This window comes from Prionailurus viverrinus, chromosome D2 (assembly GCF_022837055.1).
Source record: "Prionailurus viverrinus isolate Anna chromosome D2, UM_Priviv_1.0, whole genome shotgun sequence".
Classification (NCBI taxonomy): Eukaryota; Metazoa; Chordata; class Mammalia; order Carnivora; family Felidae; genus Prionailurus; species Prionailurus viverrinus.
In genome coordinates, this window is record NC_062571.1 from 13505088 (window position 1) to 13522121 (window position 17034).

General features: G+C 49.9%; 1 non-coding gene across 1 annotated transcript; it reads right to left on the reverse strand.

The window, feature by feature from the left end:
- Positions 1 to 13245: 13245 nt before the first annotated feature.
- On the reverse strand, positions 13246 to 13347 carry LOC125148519 (U6 spliceosomal RNA). Its single transcript, XR_007145602.1, has one exon. It is a non-coding gene; the product is annotated as a U6 spliceosomal RNA (small nuclear RNA).
- Between the last annotated feature and the right edge of the window lie 3687 nt (positions 13348 to 17034).

A 17034-nucleotide genomic window follows, 5' to 3' on the forward strand; every position in this document is an offset into this window, starting at 1 on the left:
CAGGCCCTGGGGTGGAGGCCTGGATGTTGTTGCCCGTGCTCTGAACAGTGCACGCCCCGGGTTTGATGGCTAAGACGGTGCCTTGTCTCACTGGGCCTTCCTTCTCACATTGGTAACATCGGCCTCCATCACAGCTTCCTTTTGGGCTTTCTTGCTCAGGGGAACAGCACTGAGATGTCCTTGTGGTTCATGACCCAGGCCTCAGCTCAGGTGTCCCTCCCTGAGAGAAGTCTTCCTGATATGCGTTAGCAGACCCCTGCCACGCTTTTTTTTTTTTTTAATGCTTATTTATTTCTGAGAAAGAGAGAGAGACAGAGTGTGAGTGGGGAGGGGCAGAGAGAGAGGAAGACACAGAATCTGAAGCAGGCTCCAGGCTCTGAGCTGTCAGCACGGAGCCCGACGCGGGGCTGGAACTCACAGACCTCGAGATCATGACCTGAGCCAAAGTCAAGAGTCAGGCGCTTAACCAACTGAGCTACCCAGGCGCCCCTGGCCCCTGCCAATCTTGATGTTCCCCTGGGCACCTACCACCACCAGAAACTACGTATTTGTTTGTTGCTTCTGATTCTCCCTGTCACTAAAACGTAAGCTCCTTGAGGGATGGGAGCATGCCTAGTTTAGCTCACCATCATACCCTCAATACCTGTCAGGGAGCTGGGTGCTAGGGACACACAGTATATGTCCTTGGAAGGAAGGAATGAATGAATGAACGAATGAATGTAACCAAGTAGCTGACATGGATGTGGGCACCAGGAGGGGCAGGCTTAGTGTTTATTTATTTTTGAGAGAGAGAGAGAGAGAGAGAGAGAGAGAGAGAGAGAGAACATGAGTGTGGGAGGAGCAGAGAGAGAGGGAGACACAGAGTCTGAAACAGGCTCCAGGCTCTGAGCTGTCCGCTCAGAGCCCAACGCGGGGCTTGAACTCGGGAACGGTGAAATCATGACCTCGGCCAAAGTTGGACGCTTTACCGACTGAGCCACCCAGATGCCCCCAGGAGGGGCAGGTTTATACAGGCGGATGCTCTACAAGGACCCTCCCAGATGCTCCCGGGTGCCACTGCCAGCCTGGCACCACTTGCGAGCTCCCGGACCCCCGTGGGCTCCTCCTGGGCTGAGCGGGAGGGGCGTCCCAAGTCGCTCAGTCATCATCCGATGGATGAGTGGGTTGTGCGGATGAGTAAACAGCGATGGACCGGGAGGTCAGGCATCATTCAGCCTCAGAAACTGCACGTGTCAATGGGATCGAGGAGCCCAGGAATGTGTTTTTCGTTGATGTAAACCTGCTGCAATAGACCACACCTGCTTCTTGACCCAGGAACGTGGGAAAGAGAAAGGCACGGCCTGTTTTGGTGCTGGCAGGGTTGCTGGTAATAGAAGAATGCCCTTCTTCTGATTCAGAGCGGGGAGGCGCTCTGGTGCCCTGCCATTGCCTGAGGACCGCAGGGTGAGTCGTTCTGTGGCTCTTTGCCCTTCCCCATCAACGTTCTGGCAAGTGACTTGTTCCGACAAGTACTCGCTTTTGGGATGGAACAGCCTCTCTTTTGTCCAAAACCTTCCCCTGGATTAAAGACGTACAAAGAACCCTTCGAAGAGGAAAATAATTGGGCTGGGAAGAGGGGACTGTGTCTCGTTTGGACACTCAAGTCCTTAAGCTCCTGCCCCGAGAGCTTCTGTCATCTGCTCCTCCGGTGCCCACAGCGCACCAAGCCTTTTGGCTCCCAGCCTGGTGTGGTCTCCATGGCTTCCTCCTTCGCAGGAGTCAGCCACATGCCCTTGAACCTTCTTCCTTTCCTCTCCCCTGCTCCCAGTGATCCTGCTAAGAGGACGCAGCAGTTGAGCAGCAGACTTCTGGAGCCCAGAGTCGAACCCTGCCCAGAGACCCCGACTCCATCATGAAAACTGTTTGGGCATAGGAAGAAAGCAAGATTCTGGGGAAGCACCGCTTCTGGGGCCACGGTGGTGGGACTTCTGGGAGGCCAGGGTCAGCTCTGGGGGATTCGAGTGGTGCCAGGTGACAAGCTTCCCCCCCCCCCAGTCTTGTCTCTTGTCCCAGTGGCTGCTGGTGGGAGGCGTGGCCTACCCTTTTCAGGAGTGGGAGGGCCTGCCTTGCGACACTGCGGACCAAATACTGGTATTACTTGGGCCAGGTAATCAACCCCCACAGCGCTCCCGTGTGGCTGGTGCTGTCGTTACCTTGTCATTTGTCCTGGAAGTTGAGGCTGGGCAGTGGAGCCCGTGTCCATAGAGTGCCTGCACCGTGCTCTGCAGAGGCGGTGGGGAGGGGGGGGTGGCGTTCGATGGATGGGGCCCACAATGTGGACCCAACACCCCCTCACACACCCTGCACCTCCTGTAGGACTCCTCAGCTAGTGGCTGTGGGCTGGCCACTTGGGACTCAACCCACATACCCAGGCTTTTGTAAATCTCCACTTGATCAAATGAGCAGTTTTATTTATGCCTTGATTCTTTAAAATACTTGAAATGTTGATTTCTTCTCGCCTCTTGTTCTTTCAAGCTTGACATTTCTCGGCACATCAAAGTCTTCAGAATGCCCTCAAACTTCTGTCTCCAAAGGCATTTCACTTGGCTCCGCGTGGTGGGAAACGCTTTTCCTTAGGGAGGTTAAAGTTTGTGTTTGGTTGTCGAGTCTGGCGGTGTTTATAGGAACAGATACCAAGGTGGGAAGCCTTTTTCTCAGCTGCGCGGTAATTTATGTTACGTGTTCATAGATTTCAACGATTCCAAGTAGGGTTGGCCAGAGTCTACGTGGTGTTTGATGTTCAGTGGTTTTATCTTGCTGAAACCTGTTGTTTTTATGGTTTTGATAAATCTTAGTGAAATAATTCAGTGTTGCCAAGACCCGAGGACTTTTTCCTCAGGTAGTGAGTGGGTATACAATCAATGCATGTACATATCATACGGAGGGAGTTGACCATGTTGCATTCAGAAGGAGTTTATCTTTCTAAAGATCCTCTTACCTGGTCATTCAAAAAATATCACCCTAGGGGCCCCTGGGTGGCTCGGTCAGTCAAGCGCCCGACTCTTGATTTTGGCTCAGGTCACGCTCTCACGGTTTAGTGAGTTTGAGCCCCACGTCGGGCTCTGCGCGGACAGTGTGGAGCCTGCTAGGGATTCTCTCTCTCTCTCTCTCTCTCTCTCTCTCTCTCTCCCTCTCTCTCTCTCTCTCTGCCCCTCCCCACTCGCTCTATTTCTGTCTCTCTCAAAATAAATAAATAAAACATAAAAAAATAAATAAAAATATCACTTAGTTACCTAGGTAACCATTTTCCATAAAGGAGAACAAAACCTAGTTCTCCACTTCTTGTCCCCCTTTGTCCCAACTTAGCGCATTACCGCTGCCCACGAGCATCTGCGTCCGGTTCTCTCCAGGACTGAGAACGAGTTGCCTTTTCCTCTGCAGGGCAGCCGGTCCTCAAGGCTGGCCTCCCCACACCTGAGGAGCACCTGCCCCTCACTCCCCAGGCTGTCTCACATCCTGAGGGAATGTACTCGGTGACCCTGCAGGACCCTGTTCTTCCGTCCCTGCGCAGCTAACTGTGCTAACATGGGACTGATCTGCACTCCTGCTCGTCTGGCCCTCTTCTTACTGGACACACGTTTCCAGGTGCACGATGGACACCTCCACAGGATTGTCCCACAGATACCTCAGATGCAAGAAGGCGAGGAACGAACTCACCATCTTCCTCTCTTAAGTGCGCGCATCTTCCAGAATTTCCCATGTCAGGCGGGGGTGCTACAGCCCGTCCAGAGGCCCGCGACAGGAAACCTGGTCTCTTTCTGGACTCTGCCTCACCTCCAGGTTCTAGGCCGACTAGGCCAAAGTTCACCTGTCTCTTGAGTCAGCAGTGCCCCTCACCGGCTCTGCTGCCCCCGTCCGGGCCCACAGCTCTCCTGCCTGGACCACGGAGTGGCTGATCCATTAGTCTCCTTGCTTGTGTCTCTTCTCCCTTGACACTTTCTCCAGATCAACGGAAGTGGGACTCTGACCACACGCTCCTCTGTAGAAATGCCTCTGTGACTCCTGATTCGGTGGGAATCATGCTCAAACTCCTGTCGGGGCATACAAAGTTGGTTCTGTCGCCTGGGCCCCATTTCTTGCCACTTGAGATCTAGAAGTACTGAGCAACTTCTGTCCCCTGGCATTTGCATGCTGGTCATGCCTGCGGCCTTGATAGGTAAGGGTCCCTTTGCCAGGGACACCTGCTGACTTCTCATCTGACAAGCTCCTATTCATCCTGCAAAACCCTCAATGTCACCACAGCTTTCTCCCAAGACAGATTCTTCCTTGAGACACAATCAGTGGGGCTCCGCTAAAGTGCATGCAGACCTCTGTCACTTCCCCCATTACTCTGTTGTCATGACTGCTCTTTGGCTGCTCTCCGCTTCCTCCGGCAGGAACTGCTTTTGTACCACCCACTTTCTAGCACGCTGTATAGCAAATAGTAGCCTCTCGATAAATGTGTTGAGTTGAGACCTCAAATTATCCTAGGGAGGTTCAAAGAAGCATAAGTCCTTGGTTGTGGTCCACAGGCCTCTTCACAGCTAATAATGGTCAAAGAGAAAAACCTGACAGGGACCCAAGAGACATACAGATCTTTTCTCCCCTTTCCCAGGGTGGTTGACCGCTCTTGAATGTCCTTTTTCGAAAAGAAGAGCTGAGCTCGATTTGGCTCAGTCATTTACTGACCCTGAGCCTCCCTGAGCTTTGGGAAGGAAGCAAGGATCCGACAGGATGATGCAGCCAAGAGCCCTAAGTGAACATTGGGGGCCCTGGGGGTCTCCACGCCGGTGAGCGCCTGTCCTCTCTGTGGGTGATGTGTGAGAGTGCGCGTGCGCAGAGCTGTTTGTAGGGGCAAAAGGGCCGCCCTGGAGTCCCGGATGCGGTTTCAGTCTGCAGGGGGTGAGGGCCGTGGCAGCTGTGTTTGTTTACCGGGGCGATAGCCGAAGAAGGTGACAGCACTCCTTTGGGGATGTCTAAGATTGGGTATGTGATGGAGCCACAAAGTTGAGGCCACAAAGGGAACTCCATTTTGGCTCAGGGCATTTGTCAGCAACTCCTGGGTGGGAGTGGGTGGTACTGGGAGCTGGGGGATGGGTGGGGCCACTGTAGAGCAGGCGGGTCTCCGTCCTGTGCTTCTCCAAGTGCGGGCGGCCGTCACACACCCCGTGAAGCCTGGGCACTGGTCACACTGTGAGCCTCGGCACAAGCCAGCGGTGATGTATCAGCAACCTGAGAATGTGTGTGGCCCCGATCGGAACCAGGGCAGCATTGGAAGGAAGTGCACATTGGTGAGGGGCTCGGGCCCAGCAGCGGGTCTCTGCGGTGGCTGTGGGGGTGCTGAACAACACCTGAGTGGACTTTATCCTGAAGCCAGTGTGTGTAACTCCTGCGATTAGCTAACCAGGTGACTCATTGCTTACACTTCCTGAGTCCTCAACCTTTTTTTTTTTTTCCAGGAAGATCCCTATAAACTGGTCATAAAATATGCCGCATGCGGTGCCAAATGCCTCTGCAGATACTTGACTCCATTCTGCATGTTCAGATGGCTCACCAGGCCGCAGTCACCTTCCGCTGACTCTGCTCACCCCGTGGGGTTCACCCGTGGCCGCAGCCTTTCTCCCTGACCCAGCTCTATCTACAGGCTAGACTTTGTTCTTTTGCCCATCCACAAACACCTTTACTCACTCACGCCTGCCCCAGCTGTTACTGAGCACCTACCGAGCCAGACCCCCTGCCCACCCCCAGGTATATAAACCTAACTGAGGCACAGACCCCACCTTGGAGGGCTTGTGACAGCCAACCACAGGGAGGGAGCTAAGTGCCCTGAAAGAACAAATCCCTGGGCCCTCAGCACGGTCATCCATACAGACTTGCTCAGCAACTTTCATAGAGAAAATGCAGTAGCATCTGGCCTGTCATCAGTGAGTAATAAAATACTTATTATACTTATAAATATACTCAGCCCCACTGAGGATTTTCCAGGACAAGTGCTATCTAGATGTGCCCTTATTCTGATCTAAAACACCTAATGACCGCACAGGCTGATGCAAACATAATGATATTAGTTGTTTGGTGAAAACGTGGCCCTGTGCAAGATTTTTGTAGACCAGCCGTGCGGTGCAAAACAGAACTTTCTTTTGAAGCCATGTTTTGGGTAGCCCAGTGAATTAGGAATACTGGAATCAAGATCAAGTGAAGAATGGGAACCTATCCCAGGTGCGTCTCCCACAATGCACCTCACCTGGGTAAACACACATTTGCATATCAATGTATGGATTACAGACTTCCTTTTCTGAGACCTAGGAGGTGCCCCGTTCCGCACGCAGGGGGTCCAACAGCCAACCGGCTCTCTCAAACCCGGTGCAATATGAGAACCAAGGACTCAGGTCTTCAGAGCCCCAGGGGCCAGTCCTATGGAGCAGTCCTTCGCTCTGCTTTCCCTAAAAGGAGGGGGCTCTGCTTTGTAACTCACCCTGCCTGGCCTCCGGTCTCACAGGCTGCGCTGGCTTCTGCACGAGCCGGCCGGATTTTGAAATTACCTTTGGAGCCAGCCGTTATAAAAAGCCCGGTACTCAGAGGGGAAGAAAGGTAGTTTTGATGGTAGCTGATGAGCTCACCGGGTACGGACGGAACTTTTCAAACAAGCCAAATTAAAGAGCAGGCCCTGAGCCTGGGGCCTCACAGTGCTGCTGCGAGGAGCAGGTGGGAAGAGTATCAGATGTGTGAAGTACAGGTGACAGGTAACCCGATCGCCGTGGCTGAGTCGCAGTGTGTGAGGCATGGCGGGAGGCGGTGCCGGTGGGGGCAAAGCCGCGCCCCTCTCATCTGTCTGCAGAGGGGCCAACAGGTTAACCCAAGCCTGTTCCTGCAGGGCTGACAGTGGCTGGTTGCAGCCGATGAAAGTGGATGTAAATCAGTGCGGTTTCCCCCGGCGGCAGTAATGAACCCACGGAACCTCGCTGGAAGGAAGCAGGTAGTTTTAGGAGAATGGCGCTGGAGATGCTGGAGGGAGATTAGTGTTTCTCAGCTCTTGTAGCAATTTGCACATTTCAGTGTGAATTCAGCTCCACCTCATTCCCATTAAAAAAAAAAACTCATAAATTAAATCGCTAGGCAGGGAAAATTGACTTTGTTTCGATAGAGGGCCTGGGATGCTGGTCTGCTCCGAGGGAGAGTGGGGAGGCCTGGCTCCCAGCTGGTGTCCTCAGTTTTCTGGCCTCACCGACTTCTAGAACACGTCCACCTCAAGGACCTGTGGTTCTACTCACTTTAACGAATCAGAGGACTTCCCGAGTTCTGGGAAGGCATCTCGTCCATCTGCCTGAGCGGCAGCTGGTGGATGACATGTGATCCTCCTTTCCAGTTGCTTGGGGGTACCGGACTGGCTCCTCGAGGCCCTCTGCATGCGGGCAGCTGGCCCAGGATTACAGGCGGTGGGATTATTTGGGGGGACTATGTGGCCCAGTGAACGAGTGCTCTGAGAGTGGCCCCTTCGTTTTGGTCATTTTGGTCCCAGCATCTAGGATGAGGTGCTCAAGACCCAAGAACCATCTGTAGAAAGAGGGAGGAAATAACAGGAGGAAGAAACCGAAACCTACCAGCCCTCAGCCTGAGTCCAGTTCTCTGTAGCTTGCTCATTTCCATCAAGCACCGGGATGTGTCTTTAATGGGTCCGTAACACCCCCTCAAGAATATCGATGAGGGAAATCAAGTCCGTTACCTGCACTCTGTTCATCAGGCCATCCAGCACAGAGCAGGGAAGGCTCATCTCCTGGGCGATGATGTCCTTGCAGAGAGAGCTTGATTTCCATCATGCCCCTTTGAGCGCCTGTGCCCTTCCCCCTCCTGGCGGGTATGCTTGGCAGGGGTCAGTACGGCTGATCCTGGGGGTCTCAGAGACACCCCTTCCCTCCAGTCAGGCTTCTAGAAATCTAGACTTGACCCTAGTTTTCAGAGTTCTGGCATTTCCTTTCTTTGGACAAGGAGGCTGGTGGGGGGGGGGGGGGTGGGGGTCCTCCTGGTATGAGTGTGGTGAACTTGACTACATCAAGGTGTCCCAAAACACAGAGACAGATACCAAGTGTAATTATTCTTATCTTAGAGCTACCATGAAGTTGAGTTCCACAGGAAAAGAGTATTAAAGTATTTAAGCCTTATGTTTAACCATGAAATGAAAAGACTACTTCCCTTTACAGGAATTTGAAGTCTTAGAGGTCAGCCGGTGCTGTGGACTGCCTGCATGTTTGTGTTCCCCCCCCCCCCACCCGCCCTGGGCCCCCCAAATTCATATGTTAAAAACCTAACCCTCAGGGCGCCTGGGTGGCTCAGTCGGTTAAGCGTCCGACTTCTGCTCAGGTCATGATCTCACGGTCCGTGCGTTCGAGCCCCGCGTCAGGCTCTGTGCTGACAGTTCAGAGCCTGGAGCCTGCTTCAGATTCTGTGTCTCCCTCTCTCTCTGACCCTCCCCCGTTCATGCTCTGTCTCTCTCTGTCTCAAAAATAAATAAAACATTAAAAAAAAAAAACAAAAAAAACAAACCTAACCCTCAATGGGATGGTGGTAGAAAGTGGGGCTTTGGGGAGGTGATCTGGTTAAGAGAGTGGAGCCCTCATGAATAGGTTTAGTGCCTTACAGAAGAGACCCCCACAGAGCTCTCTCACTTTTTTTTTTTTTTTTACCCTGTAAAGACCGAGTAAGAAGGCACCATCTGTGAACTGGGAGGCAGACTTTCACCAGACGCTGAGTCTACTGGTGCCTTGATCTTGGATTTCCCAGCTTCCAGAACTGTGGGAAATAAATGTTTGTGGTTAATAAGCCTCCTAGTCTATGGTACTTTTGTTATAACAGCCCGAATGGACTAAGCCACAGCCCTGCCAGACTAATACCATAACTTTAGTTCCAAAGCAGATTAAAATGAAATCCCTCAGAGATCGTTAAGTGTGTGTGCGTGTGTGCGTGTGTGTGTGTGTGTGTGTAGTATAAACATGTGGCAGCAACACCTCTGTGTCATATGCACAGACATCCTTTGTCACCCACTAAGCACTCTGGGGAAGGACTCAGATAAAATGAAGAGCTTTGAGTTCCAAGTTCTGTCTCTGGCCTTGGAATGCTCAAAGGCCTTCCCAGCTGTTCTGTGTTCAAGGGTGGCTTTCAAGAGCTGGGAGGGTGGTTGGAGCTACTCCTGGGTTTCTCTGAGCCCCTCAAAGAACACTCTGAGTGCATGAGAAACCGTCTCCACACTACCTGCAGCGGATGCCATGGTGCTGAGGAACAGTGGCAAAAGCACGAATTGAAAAGAAGGATTCTGAGCTCAGAAGTAAACCCTCACGTATGTGGTCAACTAATATTTGATGAGGGAGCCAAGAACACCCAATGGGGAAAGGATCGTCTTCAACAGATGGTGTTGGGAATACTGGATAAACACATGCAGAAAGATGAAATTGGACTTCCGTCTTCCACTACGCACAGAAATTAACTTGAAATGGATCAGAAGACCCAAAACTATAAAATTCCTGGAAGAAAACATAGGGGAGAAACTCCTTGACATTGATCTTGCCAATACTTTTTTGGATATGCACAAATGCAAAAAAAAAAAAAAAAAGCAAAAAGCAACAAGTAGGACTGCCTCAAACTTAAAAGCTTCTGCACAGCAAACGAAACAATCGACAACATGGAAAGACAACTTGTAGAATGGCAGACGATGTTTGCAACCCATGTCTCTGATATATCCAAAATTTATAAAGAATTCATACAACTCAGTGACAAAAAAAAATCCTCTAAACGATATGATTTAAAAAATAGGCAGAAGAACTAAAGAGATGTTTTACCAAAGAAGACATCCAAATGGTCGACGGGTACGTGAAAAGATGCTCAACATCATTCTTCATCAGGGAAGCAAATCCAAACCACAATGAGATACCACCTCACCCCTATTAGGACGGCTAGCGTCAAGAAGACAAGAAGGGACAAGTACTGGTGAGGATGTGGAGAAAAGGGAACCCTTGGGCACTATGGGTGGGAATGTAAATTGGTGCAATCACTGTGGAGATTCCTCAAAAATAAATTACAAAAACAGAATGATTCAGCAGTTCCATCTCTGGGTAAATACCCCAAAGAAATGAAAACAGCATATTGAACAGGTGTATACACTCCCCATGTTGATTGTAATATTATTAACAATAGTCAAGGTATGGAAACAAGCTATGTGCCTTTCAACAGATGAGTGGATAAAGAGCACACACACACACACACACACACACAAATATTATTCATCCATGAGAGAGGAGGAAATATTACCATTTGAGACAACATGGATGGATCTCGAGGACACTATGTGGAGTGAGATAAGTCAGAGAAAGACCCCTACTGTATAATATCACTTATATGTGGAATCTAAGAACGCCAAACTCCTGCAAATAGAGTGAAATTTGGTTCCCAGGGGTTGGGGTGAGGCGGGGGAATAGGAGCGAGGTTACTACTAGCAGATAAATAAGTCCTGGGTATCTAATAGACAGTACAGTGGCTATAGGCAGCAATATTGTATTTATCAGACTTTCTAAGAGATTATATCTTAATTGTCCTTACCACAAAAAAACAAAACATAATTATGTGACATGATAGAGGTGCTAAATACAATGGCGATCACATTACAATATGTAGGAATATCAAATCAGCGTGTTGTACAACTTAACCGTACACAATATTGTATGTCGAATATATTTCAATAAAAAAAGAAGCATTCTGTACACTTGGCCTCCAGCCCCTAAAGTGTAGAAAGTCAGGGCTCTCATTGTTCCCCTGAACTGTGATCCTGACAGGTCGCCAGGAGCCCGGCACCCCGGCCGACACCCAGTTCCCAGAGACATTGTGCACGATGGTGGAATCACATGTTGCCCCTGTCCCAGCTTCTTGGGACCCTCCATAGATGGGTCTTGGTGTGGTGACAGGAACGGTGGGAATGCAGTCATTCTGGGGTTGAAGAATTTCATTTAACACACAATAAACGTTTGTTGTGCGTCTGCCTTGTGTCAGACGCTGTGTGATAACACTTTTATGTTTCTTCCATTTAATCCATGTGATAATCCTGTGAGATAGGAATTCCCTTCTCCACGTAAGAGACGAGGAAACCACAAAGGGCCAAGAACATAACTGGAGAGGGGCCGAGATAGTTCTAGAATATCCATCCTTTGACATCAAAGTAGTATGTATGTGAGTATGTATAGATCACCTCATATGTGACCGTGGCGTTCAGGTGTTCAAACATTTGCCTTGGTTCCCTTTTCCTCTAAAATCTGCGCTGCGGACTGTGTCCCTATGTCCTTGAGAGTAGAGCTCGCCCCTGGGAGGAGCTGGGAGACTGTGACCCCACTGGGGCCTAGTGTAGGGCTCCAGGGAGAGTGGCTAGGTTTACCAAACAAAAATGCAAGATGCCTGGTTAAATTTGAACTGAGTTTCAGATAAACTACGAATATTTCTTTTTAGTATGAGTATGTCCCACGCAATGTTTAAGATATACTTATGCTAAAAAAAAGTATTCCCTTGTTTATTTAAAATTCGAATTTACCTCTAGTTCCAGATGAAGCTTGCAGTTTGGTCTAATGCTGAAGGGGGCTCTGTTTGCAGAGGCTGGGACTGGATTTAGCTTTGCTCATGAACTCTGCAGGCTCTCCACAGCTCTTTCTGAAATCAGTCTCACCACCTACACTCAAGGTCACAAACCGGCAACTTGGGCAGAATCTAACCAGCTATGTTTTGTTTAGCTGGCATGATGCTGATTTTTTAAAAAATCAGTCAGTTTTTGAAACCAGGAGCTCCTACATACAAATCTAAATGTCTGACCTCCTTTTTAAATTTTAATTCCAGGGTAGTTAACATAGTGTTACATTAGTTTCAGGTGTGCAATATGGTGATTCTGCAATTCCTCACATCAGCCTGTGCTCACAAGTGCCCTCCTCAATCCCCGTCACCTATTTGCCCCATCCACCCCCCTCTCCTCTGGTAACCATCAGTTTGTTTTCTATAGTTAAGAGTCTGTTTCTTGATTTGTTTCTCTTTTTTCCTTTACTCACTGGTTTTGTTTCTTAAATTCCACATATGAGCGAGATCACGTGGTATTTGTGTTTCTTTGACTTATTTCACTTAGCGTGATGTTCTCTAGGTCCATTCATGTTGTTGCAAATGGCAAGATTTCGTTCTTCTTTATGGCTGAAAAATACTCCGTTGTATATATATATATGCCACATCTTCTTTATCCACTCATCTATTGAAGGACACTTTGGGCTCCTTCCATAACTTGGCTATTGTAAATAATGCTGCTATAAGCTTAGGGGTGCCTGTGTCCCTTTGAATTAGTGTTTATTAGTTCATAGGGTAATTCCATTTTTAACTTTTTGAGGAAGCTCCATACTGTTTCCCATAGTGGCTCTCCACATCTTCACCAACACTTGTTTTGTGTGTGTGTGTGTGTGTGTGTGTGTGTGTGCATGCGTTTAATTTTAGCCATTCTGATAGGTGTGAGCTGATATCTCATTGTAGTTTTGATATGCATTTCCCTGATGATGAGTGATGTGGAGCATCTTTTCACATGTCTGTTGGCCATCTTGATGTCTTGTTTGAACAAATATCCATTCATTTCTTGCCCATATTTAACTGGATTATTTGTTTTCTGAGTGTTGAATTGTATGCGTTCTTTATATATTTTGGATACTAACCCTTTATCGGTGATGTCACTTGAAAATCTCTCATTCAGCAGGTTGCTTTTTAGTTTTGTTGATGGCTTCCTTTGCTGTGCAGAAGCTTTTCATTTTGATGTAGTCCCAATAGTTTATTTGTGCTTTTATTTCCCTTGCCTCAGGAGACACGCCTAGACAAATGTTGCTCTGGCTGATGTCAGAGACATTACTGCTTTTATTTTTGTGTGTATGATGTCAGCAAGTGGTCCAACTTCATTCTGTTGCACGCAGCTGTCCAGTGTTCCCCGACACCATTTGTTGGAGAGGCTCCTTCCCATTGGATATTCTTTCCTGTTTTGTCAGAGATTAACTGGCCACATAACTGCGGGTTTATTTCTGGGTTCTCTATTCTGTACCATTGATCTATGTGTCTTGTGTCGGTACCATACCGTTTCGATTACAACAGCTTTGTAATATAGCTTGAAGTCTGGAATTGTGATGCCTCCAGCTTTGCTTTCCTTTTTCAAAATTGCTCTGGCTACTCGGGGTCTTTAAAAACCTGGAACACTTCGTGAATTTGCAGATCATCACTGCGCAGGGCCAGGCTAATCTTCTCTAGATCGTTCCAGTTTTAGTGTATGCGTTGCCAAAGCGAGTACTAAATTTCTGACATTCTTTAAAAAACCAGATCTGCCATGCTGGGCCCTTAAGACCAGGTGGAAGCAGTCGTCTGCAGCCCAGCTCTACCACATCTCTAAGACAGGGCATGCCCTCACCAGTGTGCCCCATTCCCATCCCCATCCCCATGGCTCCCTCTGGTTACATCCTACCCACTTGATTCACTTCTACGTCTCCAGCCCCTGCAGGCATTGAGTGTTTGACTCCTGATCTACACTATGTGCCAGAAAGTCTACTTCTAATACAGCAAAAATACCCAGAGTCTTCACTGGACCGGCCCCACCCATTTCTGCCATTTTATTGCATCTCCCTCCCAGCCCCCTCCCTCCAGGCACTGATGTTCATGCACTGGTCGCTGGTTGTCCCCTCCTGCCAGGTTTCATGTCGTCCCACCCCCCAAGGAATGCCAGGCTGACCCCAGAAGGCCAGCCCGTGGGCATGGCTTCCCTCAAGATGGTTCCAGGAAGCCCTCCCCAACTCCCAGAATGCCTCTGTTGTGCACACAGAATCACACTGCCGCTTAGTTGAATTTCTTCATTGTACAGATTAAGAAATGGAAAACGTGACTTTGAAGAAATTGCACGCAACTAAAACTGTGTAAAACTGTGACTGGAACTCAGGCAACAGGGACGTGGGAATTTCTCACCAGACGGCGTTCTATTCGTGAGGATCTGGCCTCGGTGCCCCTCACGTCTCTACTGCAGGGCAAAGCACTGCGTGCATAATGAGAGCTTTCAGACTGACTGCCTGATTGACTACTCACTCAGTGCTCCTGGCGAAGCCGTTCTCACTCTGTTGAACAAATATCTTTATGCATCGCAGTCTCTAGAGCTGAGATCAGGGGAAACTCACTATAATCTTCAAATCGTTGAGCAATGCCTTGAAACCACTGGACGTGATATAAGGATCTAGGAAGAATGTCCCCTGTTGGCATCTGGAAAGGAGGAAGGGGGTAGAAAGCAGGAACTCCAAGGCGCTGTGCTAGGGATTTTAGTTTTGTTTTCTACTGCTTGCAGCCGAATGTTCCTCAGTGCCTGGTTTATAAATAAAGTTTTATCGGAATACTATCATACTCACTACTGTATGGATTGTGAATGGCTGCATTCATGCAACAATGGCAGGGCTGAGTAGTTGCAGCAGAAACTGTGTGGTCTGCCGATCCTAGAATATTTACTGTCTGCCTCTTTACAGAAAAAGTTTTCTGAACCTTGATGTAAGCCATTCAGCAGCCCTCGGGGGTGGATGTTACTGTCCTCATATAACCGAAGAGGAACCCGTGCCTGCCCCGAAGTGTGGTGGGATAGAATTCACTTCTTTGATTCCAGAACCCGTCATCATTTGACCAGTCACCCACGGGATAAAGTCCAAATTTCCTAGCAGGGATCAAACCCACTTATTTGGCCTCTCCCTCCCGTGTGCCCCTCAGGCCAGCGACTTTGAACTCCTTGCTGGTTTCCAAACATGCTGTGCAACTTTATGTGTCTGTATCTTTGTAAACGATGCTTCCTTTTCACCAAATCCCCAACCTCTTTTTTTTTTATAAGTGAAATCCCTTCAGGATGCATCGCGAATCTTACCTCCTCGGTGGAACCTGGTCTTTGTCAGACGGTTAATGAGAACAAGAGCCAACCGGATTAGTATTTTCTTTGAGCCCTGGACGAGGCTGGCCGCTCTGCTGTATGTTCTATTTAATCTTTTTCTAACAGCCCTATGAGGCAAGCCCTGATAGTCTCATTTTCAAGGGGCGCACACAGGTTGAGAGAGGTTAAGTAACTTGGCCAAAGTCCCAGAGCTAGTAAGGTTTGGACCCAGGATTTGGCCCGGGTCTGTCTGATGTTGGAGTTCAGCTGTTATCACCATGCTATACGCAGTATCCGTTTTCGGCTCTCATGGTTTCTCCCGAGGACCTGGCTTTATAGCATTTGTTCAGCCTTGTGTGACAGTGTCTCTCTCCTGGAGGCTGGGAGGTCCTGGGGGACAGCGACCACATCCATTTACAACTCTGGAAGCTGGCACATGGCGGTGACTCAGTAACTGTTGGGAGAATGATGGTGCCTTGTCTTTACTGTGCCAACCCTGAACCTCATCTTACTGTTCTGTTTATGTTATTTCAACAGCATTAGGCATTCGGGGAGACAAGCTCTCCCCCAGTCCCTTTCTGTTGGTGTCCCCATCCCTCTGCTTCTGTGTGGGCCGTGTGCAGTTGACAACCCAGGCCCATTCTGGCTCTGCGCTCAGACTTCGCTTTGGTCACCAGGTATGCATTTATCAGCCTTTGAAAAAAGTTCTTGCTTCATCCATAGTTAAGTAAAAGTTCACAACTGTGAATAAGAGATTGGCTAAAAGTAGCAGAGGCAAGATGACTCCTTTTCCCCCCCACCGTCTGCCTTCCTCCAGAAACATCCCCCCAGTTCTGAGCAGTCAGTGATGTGAGTCCACACACCCTTACAGGCTTACTCGGACTCCAGAAAGGGAAGCGTGTTGAACTATCATTACTCACTGATAAATAATAACAGCGGCCGGAGCAACAACAACATCCCGACCGTAAGCAGTCGGCACATTTCGTGTTGCATTTTCCGCGATGGGAGCCGGGGTGTAGGCGGAGCGCCGTCCCCGCCCTCTCGTGGCTGCCGGCCCACTGCAGCATGCCGTGGTCAGGGATCTCAGCGGAGGGGCCCCAGCCAGCCTTGGGGTGGGAGGCGCAGGGAAGGCCCACCCCCGGGAGAGGCAGGATGGAAGGTGGCAGCGGGAGATTCGCAGCATTAGCCGGAGCTTGGCGCAGACAGCTGTCGCTATGTCTGGGACAAGTGACAGGGAGGAGCATTCACATGCAGGTCCCCTGGTGCCCAGCCTGCTCCCTGAAGGCTCTGAATTCAGAGGAGTGGTGGAGTGGGGGTTACCTCCGAGGCACAGCCACCGACGCCCAGGCCCCTACTGAGGGGATCTGGAGACCACCGAGGGGTGGGACGGTGCACACCAGCCCTCCCCGGCCCCCGTTTCCACCCCCCTCACATCCAAACGACTGGCCGAGTCGGGGAAGATCATTCTGTCCTGGGACTGAACGAATGAACCGTGTAAAGAATCCACTGGCTTCTGTTGCCTTGCATTTTGAGGGAGGTTCCAAACAACGGTTACCTAAGGGATGTATCTGAGCAGCCCTGTGGTAGGGGATGGAATTATCTACCAGCTTGACAAGTGATCAGGATTTCTGGAAGAGAACCAGCTGTTCTGAAGGAGCCATCTCAGTTGGGCTTTGCCTGCCGGAGGCTCGCCCAGGATGCCTGGAGGAACTGGAAGGTCCCAGGTAGCATCAGGGTTTGGCCGCAGGTCCAGGGAGGGCCGCACGATGGCCAGCATTGCTGCCATCAGCAGCAGCCCTGAGACAACCCTGGGAGGAGGCAGGGAGCTGGTCATCTTGTTTCCTCATCTTGGTTCGCTGCTGCTTTGCCGTGAGACCGACCGGAGGCAAGGGGCGTTCAGCCTGGGCTGTGCGACCTGTGGCCCGACTCCCTCACAGGATGTCGGAGGACACACGGCTTCACGCACGTGGCCATGTTTTGACTGGTTCATAAGAGCCCCGGACGTGTGCTATAGATCCATTCTCTTGTGTTCCAGGACCATGGGAAGGGTCTGGGCTGGGTCCCGGCCGATGCATAATCCTGTC